The following is a 23,401-nucleotide window of genomic DNA, read 5'->3' on the forward strand; positions in this document are numbered from 1 at the left end:
TTCTCCTCATGAACTGTCGCTGTGAATAGTGGACCGATGTTCGTACGGGACAGGTAGTGATTGCGTTTTGCCAGTGCAGTGAACGGAGTGAACCTTCTTCAAGTAGCTTGTTACGTTGCAGCACTTGATCAATGGAATAGTTCATTCGGTTTGGACGTGATGCTGGAGATCATTGAGACAATGTTCTTCTGTAGGGGAAAATGGGGATACATGAACAACTGTTTCATTTATTGTAATAATTGATTTTCGCGATGAAGTATTCTCTTTGTACACTTTTAAAAATTAAAGGTTACTTTCATCATAATTATTAGCATTTTACCAATGTATGTGGGCATACTTTTGGCAATTCATGGAGAAAGAATCATTTTTCTGGCTATTATAAAAACACGTAGACCCATAAGAGTTCCCACATTCACAGATTTTTATGATTCTCTTTCACATTTTTGGAAGTATTCCGATATGTCGTTGATTTTTGGGAAACTTTACACAAAGTAAATCAGATTCTGTTTGCGGCACCACAGATCGTGAAATTTTTTTTTAGCCTGAATCACAGATTGGCATTCCTGAGACCCATTTGTCTGTGCAAAATATTATTTATTTTGTATTTATTTATTTGATTTTCGGTAGATACCGTACAGATTAAGTGACTTATTGTTAGAGTGTTGAAAATTTCTAATCACTGACTTTTAACTAGAATTAGTAGTACGAATGTCGAAAAGATGAAGCTTCGATGAATTAGCAGCAACATCTGTCTACCGGATTATTCTTGTTATACGCTGTTCCATATTACCTATGGAAGCAGCCGATTCTTTATAACACGAGGAGGAACAAACAAATGCATCTTTGAAAGAACATCGAGACAATTAATATTACTCGACAAAATATCGAAAATAAACATTCTTTGAAAGAAAGTACGGGGTGATTCAAGCGTTGGTAAATTTAGTAACATACATCTAATAATCGTATAGGGTAAGGGTCATCCAACGGCAGGTTTCTTAGAGCAAATCTTACGAAGCTTCTCTGAACGCGCTCCAACCGGTAACTTTGAACAGCGTTGTATGGTGCTCATTCTTTTACAGTGTATTCCGAAATACTCAGGACCAGTGCGCAGTATACGGATTTCATTTCATCAAAATTAGCAGTAATCCGTTTCAAAAAGCCCAATGTTGCAAGAGCCTTTATTGCTGAGTTGTTTGTCGAAAAACACTCTCGAATCGCGGATTGAATCCACCCTCTCGATGACACAGGCTTGAAAGGTGTAATCGCATCGCCTTAGAAATGTTTATCTCCCAAAACTTATCACCTTACGCTTATAGGCGTTGATCTGCATGCCATTCAGGAAACACTACTCCTCAATACTGGCTATATCATCTTGAAGCACAGCAGATCCGAGTCTTCAGGAAACTGAACGAAAGATTTTTAAATCGTAGAGTAGTTTTCCAAACTTGATGTCGGTGCGGAGATCGTTATTGTATAAGAGAAAGAAAAGTGGTCTTAGGTGACGTCCGTCGCCGACTTGCGTTTAAAATGCTTGAATGTGTGGTACCAATTCTAATGAAAGCGGATTGTTCAGAGAGGTAGGAATGCAGTCATCTCGTTACCCACGGAGGAAATACTAGTCGCTACAGTTTCATAATTGCAATTCTGTGGATTACCTTATCAAATGCTTTTGCAAAGTCAAAATATATTGCATAAACTTATTGACGATTTTCGATTGTTGGAAAAGAAGACTTGTGTACATTATCAAATTCGAAGTTGTCGAGCGTTTTTTTTACAAATCCGTGCTGAGATTCGTCAAATATGTTGGAAGACGCAGGTGTACATCGCATTGTGAACAAACTTTTCCTGTACTTTAGCCAGACAGTTCAGTAGTGAAATTCCTCTGTAGTTCTCACCATTAAGAGTGTTCCCGGCCTTATGAATTGGAACAATAGCGGCTACTTTCTATACACTTAGGAACACATTTTCCGTGATTGAGCGAATGAAAATAAGCACACGGGTACAGTATTTTATGAACATAAGAGGTAAGCAATCCGGACCTAGTCCCTGCAACGGATCAACGCCGCTCATGTAGAGGGAGACCAATGTTATACTATGACAATGTTTCAATGTATTTTTTTTGTGATTAAGAAGTCTTCGGGTCACTCAGAGGAGACTCTCTCTTGGGAAAAATCTCTAACCCTATGTGCGAAGTTGGGATTCGAACTCAGGTGAGCTGCGTACAAGGCAATCGATTTACCAACTACGCTATACCCGTCCCCGGCTTTCAATATACTCTTGCGATGTGAAAAAACTGGAGAGTTGGTAAATACATTTTTGAAGTGATCTGCAAAGACATCCACAAGACATTAACTGACTCGGCTGCTGACTATGAACTGGTGTCTCGAAGAAAAACATTTTCTGGAGTACCCCCAGAACGTTTTCTGCTGTTTTCAAATGCCCGACGTGGATTATTTACATGGCTGCTTTGGACTTGGTTAAGATACTCACCGAGTGCACTATTTCGGACTGTTTCCTACTGTAATTCAATTTGACGAACACATAGTCGACGAAAGCTAAATCGAGGGTGCGCCTATTCACGTTGCTAAGAGAGCAAATTTGGTAAATGTAAATGTGCGATGTAAATGACTGGTAGAAGAGTTACGATCGCATTGGTAAATTGCGTAGTTCATAGTGAGCTCAGTGTATAATATAGGGAAAAGTCGGTAATGGCGGACACCGTAAGGATAAATATCAAATTGTTATAATTTATTGCTGCATTCATCAGGATTTTAATACAAACCGATAATAAGGGCAATATTTTACCAAAAAACTATTATTTTTCCACCGAGCCACGATTTATGTGGTAATGAAAAATATGTGCTGACATCGCCTCTTTTCCATGTGGTCGGGAAAGACGGACACCTGATGCAGGGAAGATGGACATTATAGAAGGAAAGATGGACACTTGATGAAATGATCTGATATATGATCAATGTATAATATTTTCTTTCAACTGGTTGTTTTCCTTAATTGCACATGCATTTAGTTGAAGAAATCTAGATATTCTGAATAATTCATTTATTAAATGTAAAAAACAAGAAAATTAATGTTATCAAAAATATTAAATTCTAACTTTGAAATCAAAATGCAGGTTATAAAGAATTAAAGACAACTGCCGCATGTAGGATTAGTTGCAATAAAACATACCGCATGGAGCCAGGAAAAACACTGCATGCAAACGCTCCACCTTGAGCCTGCATCTGAATTAGAAAATTGGCACTCGCATTGCTCACCAAGACTATCAGGGGAAACATCAATTTCACAATGCTTTTGCTTGGACGATCTCTGCTTCCGTTGTTTTTTTATCGCTGCAATGTCTTTGAATGCTTTTGCCTTTTTCATGGTCATGGCATATTGATCGGATGTTATGTTTGTTGCCTTCTCTGCTTTGCATTTCCTTTTAGTGGTTCTTCGAATCGCCATTTTGGGCACCGGCAGAATTGACGATGGTGATACAATGAACTTTTCATTCGTCGGTGAAATGATCATTGTATGGTCAATTCCCGAGTACTTATCATATCTTCGGGAGAGACTTGAACGGAGGGGATTCTAAGCGTTTGAGACAACCGAAACATTCTGTTCTAACTCTTCATCATGATTCAGTTTAGAAACTGTAGGTTGATCTGTCACCAGTGAAGGAGCAAAAGAATCTTCGTCGAAAACCTTGCGGTCACAAGGTAAGATTCCAGTCTTGAAAAATCCATTTGCGGCTACTTTCATTCATGGTTGCTGCCCTGATGAATGCAGTGTTCATAAGTTCATCTGCAGCGTCGTATTGGTCGACTACTTTTCCTGGATTTTGCTTAAGATATCTCTCCACTTCCGATGCGTAATATGTCTTGAAGGGTGCCATGAAAGATACGTCTAGTGGCTGCATCTTGTGACTGCAGTGAGGCAGCAAGATCAGTACAGTAGCGAAGTTATGTCGAGCTTTCTAAATAAAAGCCAGGTTCTTCGTATGCGAGGAATGTCCGTCGATGATAAGCAGAACAGGCATATCTTCAGATGGTTTAACGTATCTTAAAAAATGATCGAACCAGGCATTGAATATTTCTATTGTCATATAACCGGATGGATTACAGGCAAATCCATATCCATAGGATGCCCCCTTCTTAAGAGCATTCTGCATCCGTTCGCCCAGCTGCTGACATACAGATTACTGCCGTAGTTGTTTCTCCACGTTCAGTTAAAGAAATCCCTCCTACGTGTTTCTTACCTTTTTGAGCTGCTACCTTACATTTCTTGGGTGGAACCTGCATGGAGGCAATGATTTTAATTCATTATTAAAATAACATGATTTGCAGTGGAAATTCCGATCTCATCGGCATTGTAAATTCGAACTGCAGTGAATGTTGCATTCTTTAACGTTGTCTCCAACAAATCGAAGAATGCTGACATAGATATTCTGTTGAAGCCCCGGGTGCGGGCGGCTTTGGTGGATTCCGGCATGCTGAACGATAATGTTGGATTCAGTTTTAGAAAGCTCGCCACCCAAGCCTTGCCTGGGAGTTTAGTCTTCTTGCTGGACGGGTGCGGCAATCCATTCTGAGCTGAACACAGGAAGATGCGGTCCAAGTCGTGCAAGAGCTTGGGATTTGCAATAGGATGCATAAGGGTAGTACGCGGAACAGAATAGTTAGCAACTGCTGGTTTCATTGGACTCCCTTTTTCACTTCTTCGATAGCCAATGGCATTTTCTGGCTGATCCAAGACTTACGGTTACCTTTGCGAATATGCTTCGAAGGCATCTGTTGAGAAAAAATATATAGAAATCAAATTATATTCGCCTTCGTTAAGCCCATCTTACACGACCCTTCGGTGTCCATCCCACCCGACATGCTAACTAAATTTTCGAATGTTCCTAAATCAAGAATAATCCAATGAATTTTTACCGTTTTTTTGGCTGACGACTTTTAAAATCTTGAACAGCAAGTAAACGTAGGAAAATGGATTGGATAACAATTCTTTTAATCGCTAAACATTATTTTCTGCGGATGCAATGCCTTTAGCCAGATCAAAAAGTAAACACTTGTTTTGTTTTGAAGCATGCCAGTTCGCCTTTGCGATACCCACAGTGTCGTTCAAATGTATGGGTATTGATGTTGAAAAGTTTTTGCATCATTAAAATATAATTTAATACTTTAATTTGTAAATTATACTATGTGTCCATCTTACCTGCAGTGTCCATAGCAGCGTACTTTCCCCTAGCATTACGTAACCTAGTTTCGGTGAGAATGATAATGTCGTAGTGTGCGTTTTGTTCGTATTCCACGAACGTTCTGATAATAGACGGACAGGAAGTCTTGAGAGGGTGAATTGATGGAATGGATAGATTGGCGAGAATCGGATGTTAGATGAATGTTATCGGCGTCTCCACGTGATCAAGGGTGGAAACGAAGCGTGCGGGGTCTCCAAAAATTTAGAGGCCTTTGCCTTAAGATTAACTGCCATGGTCACCTTGAACGACACAAAGTTCAACGTACGCATCTCTCTGTTTCTGGGAACCCAGCCTTCACATCCTCAGAACCCAGTTCCGTACGCACAACCTGTAGCACAGTACCGTCGTGAACCTGTGAATCGATTCTGGAAAGGTATAGCCAGAATGTTGGTTCTTCGTTCACGATAGCTACTATATTAGTACCAGAGCTACAATTTGTTAGCGAGGCGAGCAATCAGTGGATGCGACTGCGATTGTACGGGGAACAGTAGGTTTCACAACGAAAAATTTTGATTTTAACGCTGCACAAAAATTGTGGGTTTGAACATGCACAAGTGTTGCTATAAATTTATGTATGGCCTCTGTTAGTAGCAAGGAACGCCACAAACTGCTGTTATATCTTGAGGACTACAGAGATCTTCAAACGCTTCTTCTCCCCCAGCGACTGTTTTGTGTAATGTACCGAGGCCAGATCACGACTTCGTTCTTTGGGTGGTGTTTCTTAATGAAGACGGCAATATCCGGTAAGCATTTAATGCTGTACATCACCCCGTTGATTACAAGTTGTAAAGAAAAGAACACCGGTTTTGACCTCCCCTTCTCACTGATTATCAGCCATAAGAGGATCTTCTTTGAGAACTTCGTGTGGGAGTCGTACTTTACGTCGCTGTTGACATCCGTCCTAGAGGACATGAAATAGCCGGTCCCCTTTCAGTCATTGCCGTCGAGCGTCCAGTACGTTTCGTCGTCCATAATCCCAACCAGGTTGCGATTCGCAGAAAAGCCATCCTTGACGAGCACCTTCAGCCGCTGCTTTTGGATGGCCGCTTGCGCTTCCGACACAACTGGCCTTTGCTTTCGTTTCCGCATGACGAGTTCCATATTGGCCAAATACTTTTTGACCGTCTTGCCTGTCGCTATGACCTGGGTTGCCGACGTTAGGCATAAATACGTAAGGCAGAAATACGTTAGGCATAACGGACGTTAGGTATACTGGACGATTGGCATAATTTGCGTTGAGCATAATTCACAAAAATATAGAAGTAATTGCAAGGTTTTTTTACTGTAGAAATTTCAACGTTACGCTCGTTTTATCGGTTTAGAAAAATATTACGCTTTGCTGTATACAATTGCATACCTTCGAATAACTTTCGCGAGAGACTGAGAAAATAATTAACAAGCATCAAGTTTTGGAACTTGCGTGCTATGGACAGCATCAGCATTAGGGTACGGATATTACGTTTGTACCGATACTTTTATGTTTCGGTAACTCGTCACAGTATACGAAAAAACTTTCCATCGTATCATTTAGTTTCCGTAGTTCTATCTTTGCTGGCCTCAAGAACATAATCATTGAAAGGAATAATAAGAGCTTGAGCTTGTGCGACCACCCCTGGCTGCTACTTCGTTATCGATCTGGACTAGCTGAAGGGAATCAGTAGATAATTATGTTTGGGAATAACGAAACATCTTTCAATGTGCAACTCCTGGTAATCCTAAAGTGTTTATTGATCAATACCGGTACCAGGCCAGGCCCGAACGTAGATCACGGAAGGAAAGGGAAGGAATGTTAGTCCGATACTTGCTTTTGCTAGAGGTCGAATATACTACTGTGTACTCCACAAGTATCACGGGAGGAGGATATTTCCTAATAAGTATAGAAGTTGGATTCTATTTATTCATGACGGATGCCATAGAGGTGACTATCTAGATTAGATATCGATCCATCAACTCATGGACCGGGGACCGAGTGCTGGTTCTTTGATCTCTGAATCTCATGACCCATAATCATTAGATCGAGTTTTTTGGCGGACAGCTGATATGGGTGTTTCTACGTTCGATGGGGAGACATATTGGTTCAGCTGGTCGAAGACTCATTCGATCTTGGGCATAGTGATCGTTTCATTTGATTCGAATCAATGGACTGTCATCTATAAGAGCTGATCAGACTGAATGTGGGTGTTTTTATCTCTCAACTCGCTCGAACTATCACTCTGGCTCGTGAAGATGGTGAGTAACTTTCGTCTATGACGAATCGGATTCGCTGTTTTCAGAAACAGGGACGACACACTCTTATGGATGGAACCTCTTCCTTTACCCTCCGGAAGTCGCGCAAAAGGCTCATAGAACGAGCACCCGCTGGTGCCCTAAAACGATTTCGCTGGATTTTCAAAGCAGCGTGCGCTCAGTGCTCTAGCGCAACTGCCGGAAGGTTAAACATACTGCTCAGTCACTAGTTAATGATGAACTAGCCCAACATAATAAACTGAAACACGCAGTTTTTGAAGAAATCCAATCCACGCGAACCACATCACCAAACACCTAATAGTAATTTAAATGCATGTAATATCCATTTCTTTCTGTAGCTAATATATTCTCATTTACTCAATAGTGTAGAAATTCTCTATATTATTCCACATTTTAGATTTACTTATCCGTGCAAACTAAAAATAATCTATATTTATGTTCTACCTCCATCTATCTTTGCTTGACTTAGTTTTCTTTTATTACTAGATCTTTAATCAGATTCATACTAATACTCACTAACACAATAAATGGCAAATTCTGTCATATACACTCACTATCTCTCACATCCTAAACGTACAAATTCTCGTGACAATCAATTGCAATTGCAATCATCCAGACATCCTTGCGTCCGCGATCTTGTCAACATTAAAACACCCCGATAATTAAGTGATTGTTTTAGCACTTATAAATTTACAAACGCGGTCTCAAGTATTAACCCACCGCTCGCGCGATCATGAATCAGTCCCGTCCGGAAGTTTCTACCCTCGATCCTAGCAGCCGAGCCTCATGCCTTCAGTTAGATCAATCAAAAAATGTCGCTCATATCCACTAGACAACACATTACGTGGCAACATGACCGAGAGCTCTAGTTAAATGGGATCACTCACTCTCTTCTAGCATCTGAAACCATACATTGAAAATTAAGTATCAGATTTACGGTCCGCGCAATCATCTAAAAGCCCGTGAATATGCGAATGGACATACGGTTATAAAATCGAATTTATACACGCGAAGTTATATACACGCGACAAACACGTTAACATACAAATGCTTGAGCCCTTCGCAATCATCCACGCAATCTTCACCCGCGATCTCGCAAACATGATAACATTCCGATGATAAGGTGAACGTCCAGCACCTATAAATTTTCAAACGCGGTCTTCAGCGTAAACCTACAAACTCCTGTGCTGGCGCGATCATGAATCGGTCACTTCCGAAAGTCTCTATTCTCTGTACCAGTAGTCTAGGTCCATGCCTTCAATTGGAACAATTAAAAAAAGAAAGCTCTCATATCCACTGGACATGGCAACATGACCGGGAACTCTAGTGATATGGGGTAACTCACTCCCTGCTAAAATGTGATCCGTACAGCGAAAACTAAATATCATAACGACGGTCCTCGTGGCCATCCAAGAACACACGCGAATATGTGATTGGCCACAGGGTTACAAAATTAAATTTATTCACGCTAAGTAACATACACGCGTGCGCACGCGACAAACACGTCAACATAGGCTAAAGCAAACGTGAACCCGCAAAGGATTGAGCGTCACGCGCGCGATCATGAATCGGTCACGTTCGGAAATCTTTATCAATTCTAGCAACTTAGGTTCATACATTTAGTTATACCAATCAAAAAAGAAAGCTTGTATCCACTATACAATACGTTCCATGGCAACATGACTGCGAACTCTAGTGATATGGAAGAACCCACTTTCTTCTAGAATCAGAATCGTACACGAAAAAATATGTATTAGATTCACGGTCCGCGCGCGATCATTCTAGAACACACGCGAATATGCGAAAGTCACACGGTTATAAAATAGAATTTATACACGCGAAGTTACATACATGCTACCACACGCGACATACGCGATTGAACACGTTAACGTACAAATGCTCGAGCACTTCGCGATGATACACGCGATCGCGAAGGCTCTATCCCGCATATATCTGAAACGTACAATGAATATCACATTCATGATCACGGACCACTACAAATGTCATAAAGCAGTGTTTTAGTGGGCTGTTTTAAGATTGATTTTATTGTTTAGTTTTAAAACTATTTTTGATGTGATTAATGTACATAATATACGTCAATAAATTAACGCAAGCTGAGTTTCCGCATGTCAAAGATTTTTTCAAGTATATACAGCAGAATAAAATGTTAAGTTTGATCAACTTCCAGAGTATTTCTACGACATCAAAAGAAGTTCAAACATTCACGCTCTTACCACCCGTGGTCATCACCGTCACAAAATTAGTTCCGTTAAATGTTACTTTAATATGATAAATTATGTCAAACGTCCTTTATGCCTAACGTATATTATTCCTAATATCATTAGGCTCAACTTCCATTATTCATAACGTACGTATGCCAAACGTCCGTATGCCTAACATACTTATGCCAAATGAGGTACACCCCTCTGACCTCTTGGCCCAAGACACGGAAAGATTTCGCTGCAGTCATTTGGTACCATAGCAGAAACTCCAAATTAATTAGAACGATTTTTAATTTTTTTTTCCATACAATCACGAGCTAGTCTAGTGGACACACACTCAATCCGGCTCGGTAATTTCCCAACAGCCATGTAATCAGCAAATTTAGAAACTGATACCTCAGTAAATTGACATTTGTTACCTGATTTTCGATGAAATATTTTCCGAGTATCAGCTATGAAACGTCCCTTTTACTGAGATCTCAGCCAAAAAATTGTTTACTGAGATCTCAGTTGTTGAGATTTCGGCAAAAGGTGCGAAAAAAAAACTGAGATTCGGTAGAAAAAATTAAGTGTGCAGGCCTCATTCGTGGAAATAGCGCACACACATAATTTCTCACTAAAATTATGCGTTTTATGTTTCCCTTGAAACATTCCCAAATTAAAGAATTACCGTATAGTTCGAATTGAAATGGTTATGATAGCAAAAGCTTACATATTTTGTTTTTGCTTATATTGCCAAAATTCGTTTAGGACATTATCGCATGAAAAACTTTTTTTACCACTCTAGTAGACACTAAATTCAAAAATGACGCACAACTTATGTGAAAACACGAAATAGGACTTTACTTAAGTTAGGTCTTTTACCATTTGATACATGAATTTGTAGGTCACCCCAAATTTGACTCCGTAGGGAGAATCAGCTCGAAAATCAAACCCGTTGGACAAACCAGACGCTTGAAGTTGGGTTAGGCTGTAACTAGTCCTATTGGTATAAGTCTTTTTTTTATTATAGAGGTTTAACCTTAGGGTCATTCGCCCCTTTTCGGGTTACAGAAATCTCTTTATGGAAAAATCTAACCCTATGTGCGGGTTTGGGAATCGAACCCAGGTGAGCTGCATACAAGGCAATCGATTTATCAATTACGCTATGCCCGTCCCCTGGCATAACCGTCCTTATCTAATTTGAAATCGAAAAATCTATAAAACATAACAATACTGTTTTACTCGGAAAAAGCATTAATTATGGGAATTCCCTAGCAGTACCATCACTTTCATTCTTCCTTGACCTTGGGGCCACACTATTCTATGCATATCCTACTGAATGTTATATCGGCATATTGTTCTATTGAAATGGCTGCACGCCATGCAGTACGACACTGACCACGAACCAATCGATCCAATGTCTGCGATAGCAATAGTTCTGATAATCAGTTTCATTGTCGATTTAATTCCAATATGTGGTTAGTGGGCCTTGGTAGTCTGTAAATACAAAAGGATACCAAGCCAAGCTGAAAGTATAGGGTTCAATTCGGTGCAATTCGCTATATAAGCCAACTTCATTGAATAAATATGTTTCGGCTCAATCTCCGTTAGGGAAACATAACCTCGTGGAACAATATTATTCTCAATCGCGTTGCACCTGATGCATGTTCGTATGCTTTTGATTTATTTTCCATCCATTATTAACTACAAACCAACGACGATCCACACTTGCATTGACTCACGCAATTTTTAAATAGGTCAGTGACAGGAGACAGGGCGTATTGTAATCAACGTGTGATAGTTTGTGTCTGCATTATTATTTGTTGAGTTGCCATTGGTGACGTCGTACATAAATGACTCCTCTGTAGTCTTTGGCCATGTTTGCTTTTACTGGCAGCAACTTCCACGCACGGGCCAAAGTTAAGTGAATTGATCTTCGAGGTCAGAACTCCGCCACAGCCACTATTTCGTCACAAAGATCGGCCCAATTTGGCGATGCTCGAGTCATGTCGGGTGAAGTAACAAAACAGGATGGGCGTAAATTAATTAATTAATTCAATTATAAAAACGAACCATTGTAGACGTTTGTCGCACATTCTGGAATTATAGGTATTAATTGGGGTATGTTCATTGATGTTTACGATCGCAGTTTTGCATCAATGCTATGGCCGGTTTTCATAGGAGTGAATGCTACACTACACTATTATGTTTCGCTGGAGGTTGTAGTGAGTCTAATAACTGAAGTCAAGAATTGATCATCAGAGTTTTTGCTCTCGTGAGGTAAATTATGGATCAAAACAGGAGATTTTTTAGTTCTTGCTTTACTCTTAGATTTTCTAGTTTTGACATATTGTTAGCATAACGTAAATTAGGAAATTATTTTCTTTCTTAACATTCATTATTCCAAAATGAAACTAACGTTACAGTTATGATAATAACGTTACAGTTATGATAAATAATGATAATCAATCATATATCGCCGCTGTTGTGATATCTTATGACAAACGTCATTTTATAGTAAACTGAGTTAGATATGCCAAATTACTTGTTTGAAAAATCTCTACAAAATTGAGTTTTCAGTATTTTGAAATTCTGTTTGGTTACTGAGATATAGCGAGAACGTGATGAGAAATTGTGAGTTTTTTGCTTCAAATCCAGAAATGGCTGGAAATGGCTCAAGCTATCTTGATGCTTTACATGTTTGTCTGTATAAAAATATCTAATAAACACAGTGGCATAAACATTTTCAATAGCAAAATACATGAATTGTGAGAAAAATGCAGTTTTACTTTCAAACTGTAAATATAGCATATTTGGCAACACTGTAACTAAAAATTATTATTTTTCTAGATTTCTTGACTAATTTCCTTTAAAATACATTTCACCGATTGTTTTTAGAACAAATTAGGCCAACGTTGTGAGGAAAAGTTAATAATTGATGCTATATTTGTACTGAAAATATTCCATGCACGATTATGACACGTCATACATATTTTGTCATCAATACCCATTTTTATTTACATTTTTGGCAATTACTCTCTATATAGTCCACCGATCTTCGTAATAATTGAGAGATTAAAACAGAGTAGATATAAGCATCAATTGTCTTCTATGAATTGTTTCTACCATTTTTAAGTTTCAAGATATTCAATCTCAAACTTAAAAAACCATTTTTCTTGAAATGTGCGAGATGGCGCCAGTCAAAATAGCACAACAGCGACGATTAACTAGAATGAAAATACAGATGGATTTGTTGAAAATATTTTGATGTTATATCTCTGCTCAATATCTGTATAAAATAAACTAAACTAAATTGTATTTTTCGATGCATTTTGTTGCTTCCTGCCATTGATATTGATAATACTAAATTCCCAATGGTCCTAAATGATTTGAAATACAGAGTATACTTTTTAGTTAAAGGTATTTTAAGATAAATAAGCTTTTAACACAAAAAGTTCAATAACTTCGTAACGGTTGAGATTTGATGGTAAGTGTAGAACGATTTTTCCTACAAATATGACAGTCAATCACCCTATGAGAGGTTCTTAACCATTAACCAAACACCCTGTATTCACTGCCATTGTACAGCATTATTTCTTCGAAGGAAGAGGCATATCTGTCCCAAACGGATCCTCAACTGCATTCATATTGTAGTTCCCGGTTCAGAAGACACATGAGGACAAACAAACAACTCGCTTCCAACTATAATAGATTCGGGCAATTCGCAAGATATAGAGCAAATAAGTCAGTCACAAAAGATAACCTAAATAGTGGTCGCTGTTAAAGTTTTTCCTAACAGGAAAAAAGTATACACCAAAACATGGCAAAGATGATATTAACTTTTACTCAAAAAATAGTTATATTCTGCAAAGAAAAAAAATTTACTTTCCAACAAAAGAAGCTAAAGGATCGGTGTATTGAGACAAACAATAAACATTATATGAAAATCATTTTTCAAGAAACACCCGATTTTTTGGTAAATTTCTTATAAAATGATAAATGATTTTCTTCAATCTTATAAAAGACTGAGAAACTGTATCTCGAACTATTAAAAAGTAAATTTACAAATTTAAATAAATTCAGAGCCACTATTGAAAATATTACAAAAGTTTATTTTTATATTGTGCAATTATAACATATTACCAAGGGTCACTTCATGAAAAAACAAATTTGTAATATAACTTTAGCCTCTTTCTTTAGATGATTTTCAGAGTTTTCGAAGACGAACATTTTCTTCTAACACATCAAAACTCTAGCTTCCATTATTGAAAGAATATAAGCACTTACTCATAATTTAAAAAAATTAATTTTGAAATCAGCTTTGTGAAATTTAAAAAAATACCGTCATCATCTTTTTTGCTCAATTATACCTCGAACCATAACCGTATTTACAGTTGAAAAAGAATTATTCCTCATTTGCCCCATGTGACAATTTTTCACAGGAATAAAAATTAATGTTAAATTAAATTAAAAAATAACATTTTTCAAACTTTTTCCATTGTCAACAAAAACGGGAACATTCAAGGGGTGAGTCGCTTAGAACAATGTGCCATACACACTGTATCACCTGCGATAACACGATATAAGATTACGATTCACAGTAATGCACGATCATTTCACTCGTTACCACAATGTGTGGCACAATGAGGCACACTTTTGACAACTCAAAAACTGTCAACAAAGTGTAGTTGAATAATCATAGCAACCAATGCTTTTGTTTTACTGAACACCACGGAACATCGTGGCACATTGCGGCACAAGCTACCACGCTGTTTGTGAGCACAATGCGATTTGTGCTAAGCGACTCACCCCTTGGGAACATTTTAAATGTAATCACAAATGGGGAAACTATCACCCTCCCCAAGGTTGAGGGGTTTTACAGTATTGCAAACATCATCAAGCACATTGCGTGCATCAGTGCTACAGAACCTCTGACAGACAATTGCTTTAAGATGGTTATTGCATTAGGCCTCGATAGTGGTGCAACGAGGAGACCGAGAGGGCTTATGCACCTTTTTTATGTTTTATGTTTTTTTTCATACTCTGCACCTGCGCATACTAACACTCAACCACTAGTCTGTGCGCGGTGGCGTGCCCGACTGGCGGGTTAACGTGGTTTGACTTTTGCTGTGTGCCGTGTTTGCAAACATTGTTCCACAGTTTGATGGCGGTATTCGTGGACGGAGCTCACAGTGAGTGCCATTGTGTGTCCATTTATCGGTCGAATTTGTCATCGTGCATAGGCTAATCAAATTAATTTAATAATAAAAATTAATTTAATAAATGCACAAGTAGAAACCTATTAGTTGTCGTCTTTTAATAATTGTAGTTTTTAGTACTAGTGTACAATTTTTTGTGCTAGTCGTATGTCTATCTGTGTATGTGTTCGTTTGAGTATTTGTGACAGTTGAGGCAGGAAATAGGATGCATAAATGGTGTATATGATAGAATAGCAGCTAATACTTCCTGTGTTCAATTTGGGTTTTCGATTTTATTCATTCGGGAAGGTCGGATTGGATAAATTAAGATACAATAAATTTACCGACGCATGTGAATCATCCATTCCCGACCAACATAGCATTATGAAAGTCTTATACAATGAAATTGTCGTTAATGGTAAATGAACAACATTTGCTGCATTTAGACGAGCTAAAGTAGTTTGATGGCATGTTACATGTGTTTTTCTATTCTACTTCATTAGTCTGTTTCTTTTGTACAACTATTAGTTTGCTTTTCCATTATTCATGTATAGCAAGTATCGGTAAATTTATACACCTCTAATCAAGTTCTTTGCATCTTTTTGCCTTTCTCATATAAAGAAAGGCTATGCAATCACTGTAAAAATCGACTTTTTAACGGAGGCCCGGAGGGCCGAGTGTCATACACCATTCGATTCAGTTCGTCGAGATCGGCAAATGTCTGTGTGTGTATGTATGTGTGTGTGTGTATGTGTGTGTGTATGTGTGTGTATGTGTGTGTGTCATTTAAACTCACACAATTTTCTCAGAGATGGCTGAACCGATTTTCGCAAACTTAGTTTCATATGAAAGATATAACGCTCCCATAAGCTGCTATTGAATTTTTAGTTGATCCGACTTCCGGTTCCGGAGTTACGGGTTGAAGAGTGCGGTCACACAGCAAATTCCCATATAAACTGGTACCACCATGATGTTCAAATGATGTAAAACATATTAAAATTGATGTAACATTACTCTAGTTTGCGTGTCTGGATCACTAATGATCAATCAAAGCAGCTTTGACCACATTGGCCACCTATGACGGTTCATGACGATCCCGGGGAACCCGCCAAGTTCCTAAGCTAATATCACACCCATTCTACAACGAATTCTCTACCGATTTTTGCAAACTTGATTTCAAATGAAAGATACAGTAATGCCATTGACTGCTGCTGAATTTCATTCGGTTCTGACTCTTGCTTCCGGAGTTACAGGGGTGTTAGTAAGGATACACTGGAATTTCCCATATAAATCGGTACAATCGTAATACCTCAGAGGCTAAAAACTATTGAATTGGTCACCAAATTACTTCTAATCGCAGATCTAGATCACTGATTGCCAATCAAACATTCTTTGAATATATTGTCCACTATCGACGATTCCGGAAGTCCGGAATTCCGGGCATATTCCACAAATAAAGTCACATCGGTTCTTCGGTGATGACTGAACCGATTTTCTCAAACCAAATCTCAAATGGAAGGCAAAATATGCAGCTGAGTATTGCATCAGAGCCCGGAACCTGATTCCTCCCCGGCACTACCTTACGGCATTACTTCGGGGAGGGGTTTTTATGTGCATAGCACGCACTCTAATTCAACTGCTTACTAGTTCGTTTCTTCCGTAGGGTGACAGCCCCACTCCTCTACACACCACCAATTCTCTACCATCCACACAGACTGGCAAGCTCTGCATGGCAGTTGGGAAGCTGGCTGTGAGTCGAGGCTTAGTACTCCTCCCCTACGAGTACAGTCTGAGCGGCAAACTTCTGACTGTCTATTTCACCGAGCCCTGCGGCTCGCTTGTGCCGGTTAGCACCGCAACTCCCTTCTCGCACCATTCAACGCCGTTTACTCTTTGAGCACCAGACTTGTTCGCGAACTACTCGGTCTAGTCCCCGACGATGGACCTACCCTACTCCGACGGAGAATTCCCCGGCGAGAGAAGTTCTCCCGAAACCGAGCCAACCAACCAGATGTCGAGGTCAGTTCGGCGATTCCGGTGGAGCAGAGCGTCCGGTTCGCTGATGCCCCGACGACCTGCGACTGGTGGTATTTCGTCGCGGTCTACTCAGTCTAGTCCCCGGCGGTGGATCTAGCTTACGCCGACGGAGAGTTCCCCGGCGAAGGAGGCTCCCCCGGTACCGATTCTTCTTTTGTTTTAGCACCACAATTTCATGAGCTCTTTGGCTTCCTCTCGTTCCGTTTCGCCCGATCTACTCGATCTAGTCCCCGGCGGTGGATTTAGCCTACTCAACGGGCCATACGGGTGCTGAGGTCTATCCGGCGATTCCGGTTGGAGCGTAACTTCCGGTTCACCGGCGCCCCAGCGACTCACTGCTGGCTCTGCGACGCGGTCTACTCGGTCCAATCCCCGGCGGTGGATATAGCCTACTCACGAGCTACCCGGAAGGATGTCGAGGTCGGTTCAGCGATTCCGGTGAAGCTTGACGTCCGGTTCCCAGGCGCCCCGACGACCCAACTCGGTGCTACATCACGCACTACTCAACTGGTCCCCGGCGGTGGACCTAGTCTACACAGTTGGAGAGTTCCCCGGCGGCGGAATTTCTCTCGAAACCCGATTTGCGGTTTCTTGTTGGTCTCTACGCCACTTCCTCTGCAACTCGGAGAGTATGCTCGAGACCACTCTGTTGACAGCGTCCCAGGTATGTTCATCACGGCACATCTCTTCGACGATATTGTCCGCTGTCATACCAGGTATACCCCTACGAACTTCTTCGAATCTAGGGCATTCGAAGACCGCGTGTTCCGGTGTCTCCTGCACGGTCGCACAACCCGGGCAAAGGGGTGACGAAGCATGTCCAAACCGATGCAAGTACTTCCGGAAGCATCCGTGCCCGGACAAAAACTGCGTCAAATGGAAGTTCACCTCTCCATGCTTCCTATGTACCCAGGCCGATACATTTGGGATGAGTCGGTGGGTCCACCTTCCTTTCTCCGCGTTGTCCCACTCCTGTTGCCATTTAGCCAACGAGTCCGCTCGAACCTGTCTCCTAGCGTTACGTGCATTTCTCCGCTGATATCATTCCACGTCCTCCGCCAGGGTAATGCAGATGGGGATCATCCCGGCGATAACGCATACTGCCTCCGACGATATTGTTCTGTAGGCACTCGCGACTCGTACGGCCATCAGTCGGAATGTCCTGTTTAGCTTTTCACGGTTCCGCTTGGTTTTCAGCGCAGCACTCCAGGCAGGAACCCCATATCGGAGTATCGATGACGAAACAGTAGATAGCAGACGTCTCGTGCTGCTTCTCGGACCGCCGACGTTTGGCATGATTCTCGCTATTGCGTTCGTTGCCTTCGCCGACTTTTCACAGGCGTAATCAACGTGGTTGTTGAAGCTCAACCGGTCGTCGATTATAACTCCGAATTGCTTCAATGCACGTTTCGATGCAATCACGTGCCCTCCGACGTCGATCTGCATCCGTTGGACCGATCTGCAGTTACTGACCAACAACACCTCCGTCTTGTGGTGAGCTATTTGCAGCTTGACCCCGTTCATCCAGCTCTCGATCGCGTCTATTGTCTCCGTCACCGACACCTCCACTTCTTCAAGTGTCTCACCCATCACCGTTAGTGACACGTCGTCCGCGAAACCTACGATTTCCTAGGCAGCTGCAGCGTTAACACCCCATCGTACATCCCGTTCCAAAGGGTTGGACCGAGAATGGATCCCTGAGGAACGCCCGCTGTGACGCGCAATGACTTCTGTCCTTCGCTCGTCTCGTACAGTAGCACTCTGCTCTGAAAGTAGCTCTTCAGGATCTGGCACAGATAGTCGGGAACCCTCATTCTATGCAGCGATGGCTTCCCAGCTGGCACTGTTGAACGCGTTCTTCACATCTATCGTGACCACAGCGCAGTATCGATCTCCTCTTCGCTTCTGTTTAGATGACTTCTCGGCACTCTCGAGCACTATCCGAATTGCATCCACTGTCGATGCTCCTTTGCGGAAACCAAACTGCATCTTGGACAGTCCGCGCTCACCTTCCGTGAATTTCGTCAACCTGTTAAGAATGATCCTTTCCAGGAGTTTTCCGAGTGTATCCAGCAGGCATATGGGTCTGTACGAGGTCGGGTCGCCAGGTGGCTTCCCTGACTTCGGCAGCAACACCAGCTTCTGGACCTTCCACATTTCGGGGAAGTTGCCTTCATTTAGGCACTTCTGCATCACTATCCTGAACATGTCCGGATATGCCAGGATCGCAGCTTTCAGTACCACGTTTGGTATTCCATCCGGACCAGGGGCTTTCTTTGGTTTTAGGCGCTTCGATGCTTCTACTAGCTCGTCGTTAGTCACTTGCCGATCCATGTTTGTTCCTTCTTCCTCGCCGTGCGGTGACGGTGGCCATATAGTTGGGTCGTGCTTCGGGAAAAGACCCTCGACGATTATCTTCAGCTTGCTCGGACACATTTCGGCTGGCGTCGTCGGACCCTTCATTTTCGCCATCACGACTCGTATGTATGTATGTATGTATGTATGTATGTATGTATGTATGTATGTATGTATGTATGTATGTATGTATGTATGTATGTATGTATGTATGTATGTATGTATGTATGTATGTATGTATGTATGTATGTATGTATGTATGTATGTATGTATGTATGTATGTATGTATGTATGTATGTATGTATGTATGTATGTATGTATGTATGTATGTATGTATGTATGTATGTATGTATGTATGTATGTATGTATGTATGTATGTATGTATGTATGTATGTATGTATGTATGTATGTATGTATGTATGTATGTATGTATGTATGTATGTATGTATGTATGTATGTATGTATGTATGTATGTATGTATGTATGTATGTATGTATGTATGTGTGTATGTGCAGATTTGTTAACAAAATGTCCACATCGGTTTTTTGGAGATGGCTGAACCGATTTTTACAAACTAAGATTCAAATGAAAGGTATACTATTCCCATAGGTTGCTATTGAATTTCATTTTCAACCGACATCTTGTTCCGGATTACGAGTTAAAGAGTATGGTTACAAAACAAAATTTGTTGATTTGTCCACATCGGTTTCTCGGAATTTTCTGAACCGATTTTGACAAACTTGATTTTAAATGGAAGGTCCATCAGCTGCTGTTGAATTTTGTGTGGATCCGAGTTCTGGTTCCTGAATTACAGGGTGATACGTACGATCACGCAGCAAATCTCGATTCTAACGAATGCTGCGATGAATGTAAAAAGGTGAAATTTTTGCCTTTCTCAATAGAAAGGTATTGCAATTGCTCTAAAAACCGACCTTTTAACGGAGGCCCGGAGGGCCGAGTGACATATACCATTCGATTCAGTTCGGCAAATGTCTGTGTGTGTGTATGTGTGTATGTATGTATGTGTGTATGTGCGTATGTGTGTGTATGTTACCAAAAATGTCACTCATTTTTCTCAGAGATGGCTGAACCGATTTTGACAAACTTAGTCTCAAATGAAAGGTGCAACGTTCCCATAGGCTGTTATTGAATTTCTAATGGATCCGACTTCCGGTTCCGGAATTACAGGGTGATGAGTACGAAAACGCAGGAAATGTCCATTTTAATAAATTCTGCAATGAATGCATAAAGGTGAATTTTTTTTCGAAAATATGACCACAACTGCTTCGATTTGTAGTATTAGGTCACTAACATCCATTCAAAGTCTATTTGGCCACATTGGCCACCATCATCGGTTCAGGAAGCCCCGGCGGAAGTATCTAAATTCAGAATAACAGTCACATCGGTTTCTCGGAGATGGCTAGACCGATTCGACTAAACTTGGCCTCAAATGAAAAGTATTGCGTCCCCGTAAATGGCTATTTAATTTCATCCCGATCCGACTTCCGGTTCCGGAGTTATAGGTTGTGGCGTGCGATCACATAGCAAATTGTGATTCAAACCGATACTCTGATGAAAGCAAAAAAGGTAAAAATTTCGCTAAAATGTCTCTCAAACAACTTAAATTTGCTATTCTAGGTCACCGACGGCCAACCAAACTTTCGTTCACTACATTGACCACCATAGACGGTTCCGGAAGTGTCCGGGAAAAGCGGCCATCTTTCAAAATTTACGAACTCACATCAGTTTCCCGGAAATGGTTGGGCCGATTTTCACAAACTTAGTCCCAAATGATAGCTATAATATCCCCACAGATGTTTATAAAATTTCGTACGGATCGCTTATATGGGGCCGAAAATATAGACTAAATCGTCCGGTCACATATGAAATTCCCATATAAGCCGGAACTCAATTTTTTTTTTTCAAAGGGGGGACCCCATGAAATTTCAGAAATCGAATTCGTATTTTTAATGCCAAACATCTTTAAAATGCATGAAACGTCGAGATTTTATGTTATGTCGAAAAATTTTTTTTGCGAAAATCGACTTTTTGGGACTTTGCCGATTTTGCACCTTTTTGCCTTTCTCAATAGAAAGGTATTGCAATTGCTCTGAAAACCGACTTTTTAACGGAGGCCCGGAGGGCCGAGTGACATATACCATTCGATTCAGTTCGTCGAGTTCGGCAAATGTCTGTGTGTGTGTATGTATGTGTGTGTGTATGTATGTGTGTGTGTATGTGCGTCTGTGTGTGTGTACGCGAACACAATCTCACTCACTTTTCTCAGAGATGGATGAACCGATTTTTACAAACTTAGTCCCAAATGAAAGGTGCAACGTTCCCATAGGCTGCTATTGAATTTCTAATGGATCCGACTTCCGGTTCCGGAATTACAGGGTGATGAGTACGATCACGCAGAAAACGTCGATTTTAAAAAATTCTGCAATGAATGTATAATGGTGAAAATTTTTCCAAAATGTGACCACAACTGCTTCGATTTGTAGTACTAGGCCATTAACAGCCATTCAAAGTCTCTTTGGTCACATTGGCCACCATCATCGGTTCCGGAAGCCCCGGCGGAAGTATCCAAATTCAGACTAACAGTCACATCGGTTTCTCGAAGGTGGCTAGACCGAATCAACCAAACTTAGTCTCAAATGAAAGATGTTGCGTCCCCGTAAATGGCTATTAAATTTTATCCCCAACCGACTTCCGGTTCCGGAGTTACGGGTTGTGGCGTGCGATCACATAGCAAATTGTGATTCAAACCGATACTCCGATGGAAGCAAAAAAGGTAAAAATTTCGCTAAAATGTCTCTCAAATAACTGAACTTTGCAGTTCTAGGTCACCGACGGCCAAACAAACTTTCGTTGACTACATTGACCACCATAGACGGTTCCGGAAGTGCCCGGGAAAAGCGGCCATCTTTCATAACTAGCAAACTCATATCAGTTTCTCGGAAATGGTTGGGCCGATTTTCACAAACTTAGTCCCAAATGATAGCTATATTATCCCCACAGATGTCTGTAAAATTTCGCACGGATCGCTTGTATGGTTCCGGAAATATAGACTGAACGTTCCGGTCACACATGAAATTCCCATATAAGCCGGAACTCAAATGTTTTTTCAAAGGGGGGACCCCATGAAATTTCAGAAATCGAATTCGTATTTTTGATGCCAAACATCTTTAAAATACATGAAACGTAGAGATTTTATGTTATCTCGAAAATTTTTTTTTTATAGAAATCGACTTTTTGGGACTTTGCCGATTTCGCACCTTTTTTCAGTTCAATATTACCGTGGCTGTTTTTTCTTTTTCAAAATTTTAGAACTCGAATGATGATTTATTTTCCTGTATATAGTTGTCATGTGATGTACAATAATAAAATGTAATATATGCATTTAAAAGCTTTTAATGAATATAAACAACGCACACATTCTCGTGATTCATGATTGAGAAAGGCACAATTGCACCGCTAGGTGGATTAAAATAGGTTTTTTCATTATGATTCCTTTTTGCTTTTCTCATATAGAAAGGTTATGCAATCACTCTGAAAAACGTCAATCTAATCCCGGCCCGGAGGGCCGAGTGTCATATCCCATTCGACTCAGTTCGTCGAGATCGGAAAAAGTCTGTATGTGTGTGTGTATGTATGTGTGTGTATGTGTGTGTATGTGTGTGTATGTGTGTGTGTATGTATGTGTCAAATAATGTCACTCATTTTTCTCAGAGATGGCTGGACCGATTTGCCCAAACTTAGTCTCAAATGAAAGGTGCAACCTTCCCATCGGCTGCTATTGAATTTTGGATCGATCGGAATTCTGGTTCCGGAATTACGGGTTTCAGAGTGCGGCCACACAGAAATTTTTCATATAAACTATAGGAAAAATCAAAAATACAATTTTTATTTTTGATTCTAAATGTGTTCAAGGTGCATGAAACGTCGAGATTTGTTGCAAACTCGAGAAAAAATTTGACGACGATTCACTTTTTTGGATTTTGGCACATTTTTGCCTTTCTCATATAGAAAGGTTATGCAATCACTGTGAAAAACGTCAACCTAATCCCGGCTAAATTTTTTTTCGACTCGCATAAGGT

At 40.6% G+C, this 23,401-nt stretch overlaps 1 protein-coding gene across 1 annotated transcript in view; it reads left to right on the plus strand.

The window, feature by feature from the left end:
• LOC131683706 (kinesin-like protein KIF3A) overlaps positions 1-23,401 on the plus strand; it is an 80,309-nt gene that overhangs the window by 50,626 nt on the left and 6,282 nt on the right. The window lies entirely within an intron of this gene.

The sequence above is a fragment of the Topomyia yanbarensis genome, chromosome 2 (assembly GCF_030247195.1).
Source record: "Topomyia yanbarensis strain Yona2022 chromosome 2, ASM3024719v1, whole genome shotgun sequence".
In the NCBI taxonomy this organism is placed as follows: domain Eukaryota; kingdom Metazoa; phylum Arthropoda; class Insecta; order Diptera; family Culicidae; genus Topomyia; species Topomyia yanbarensis.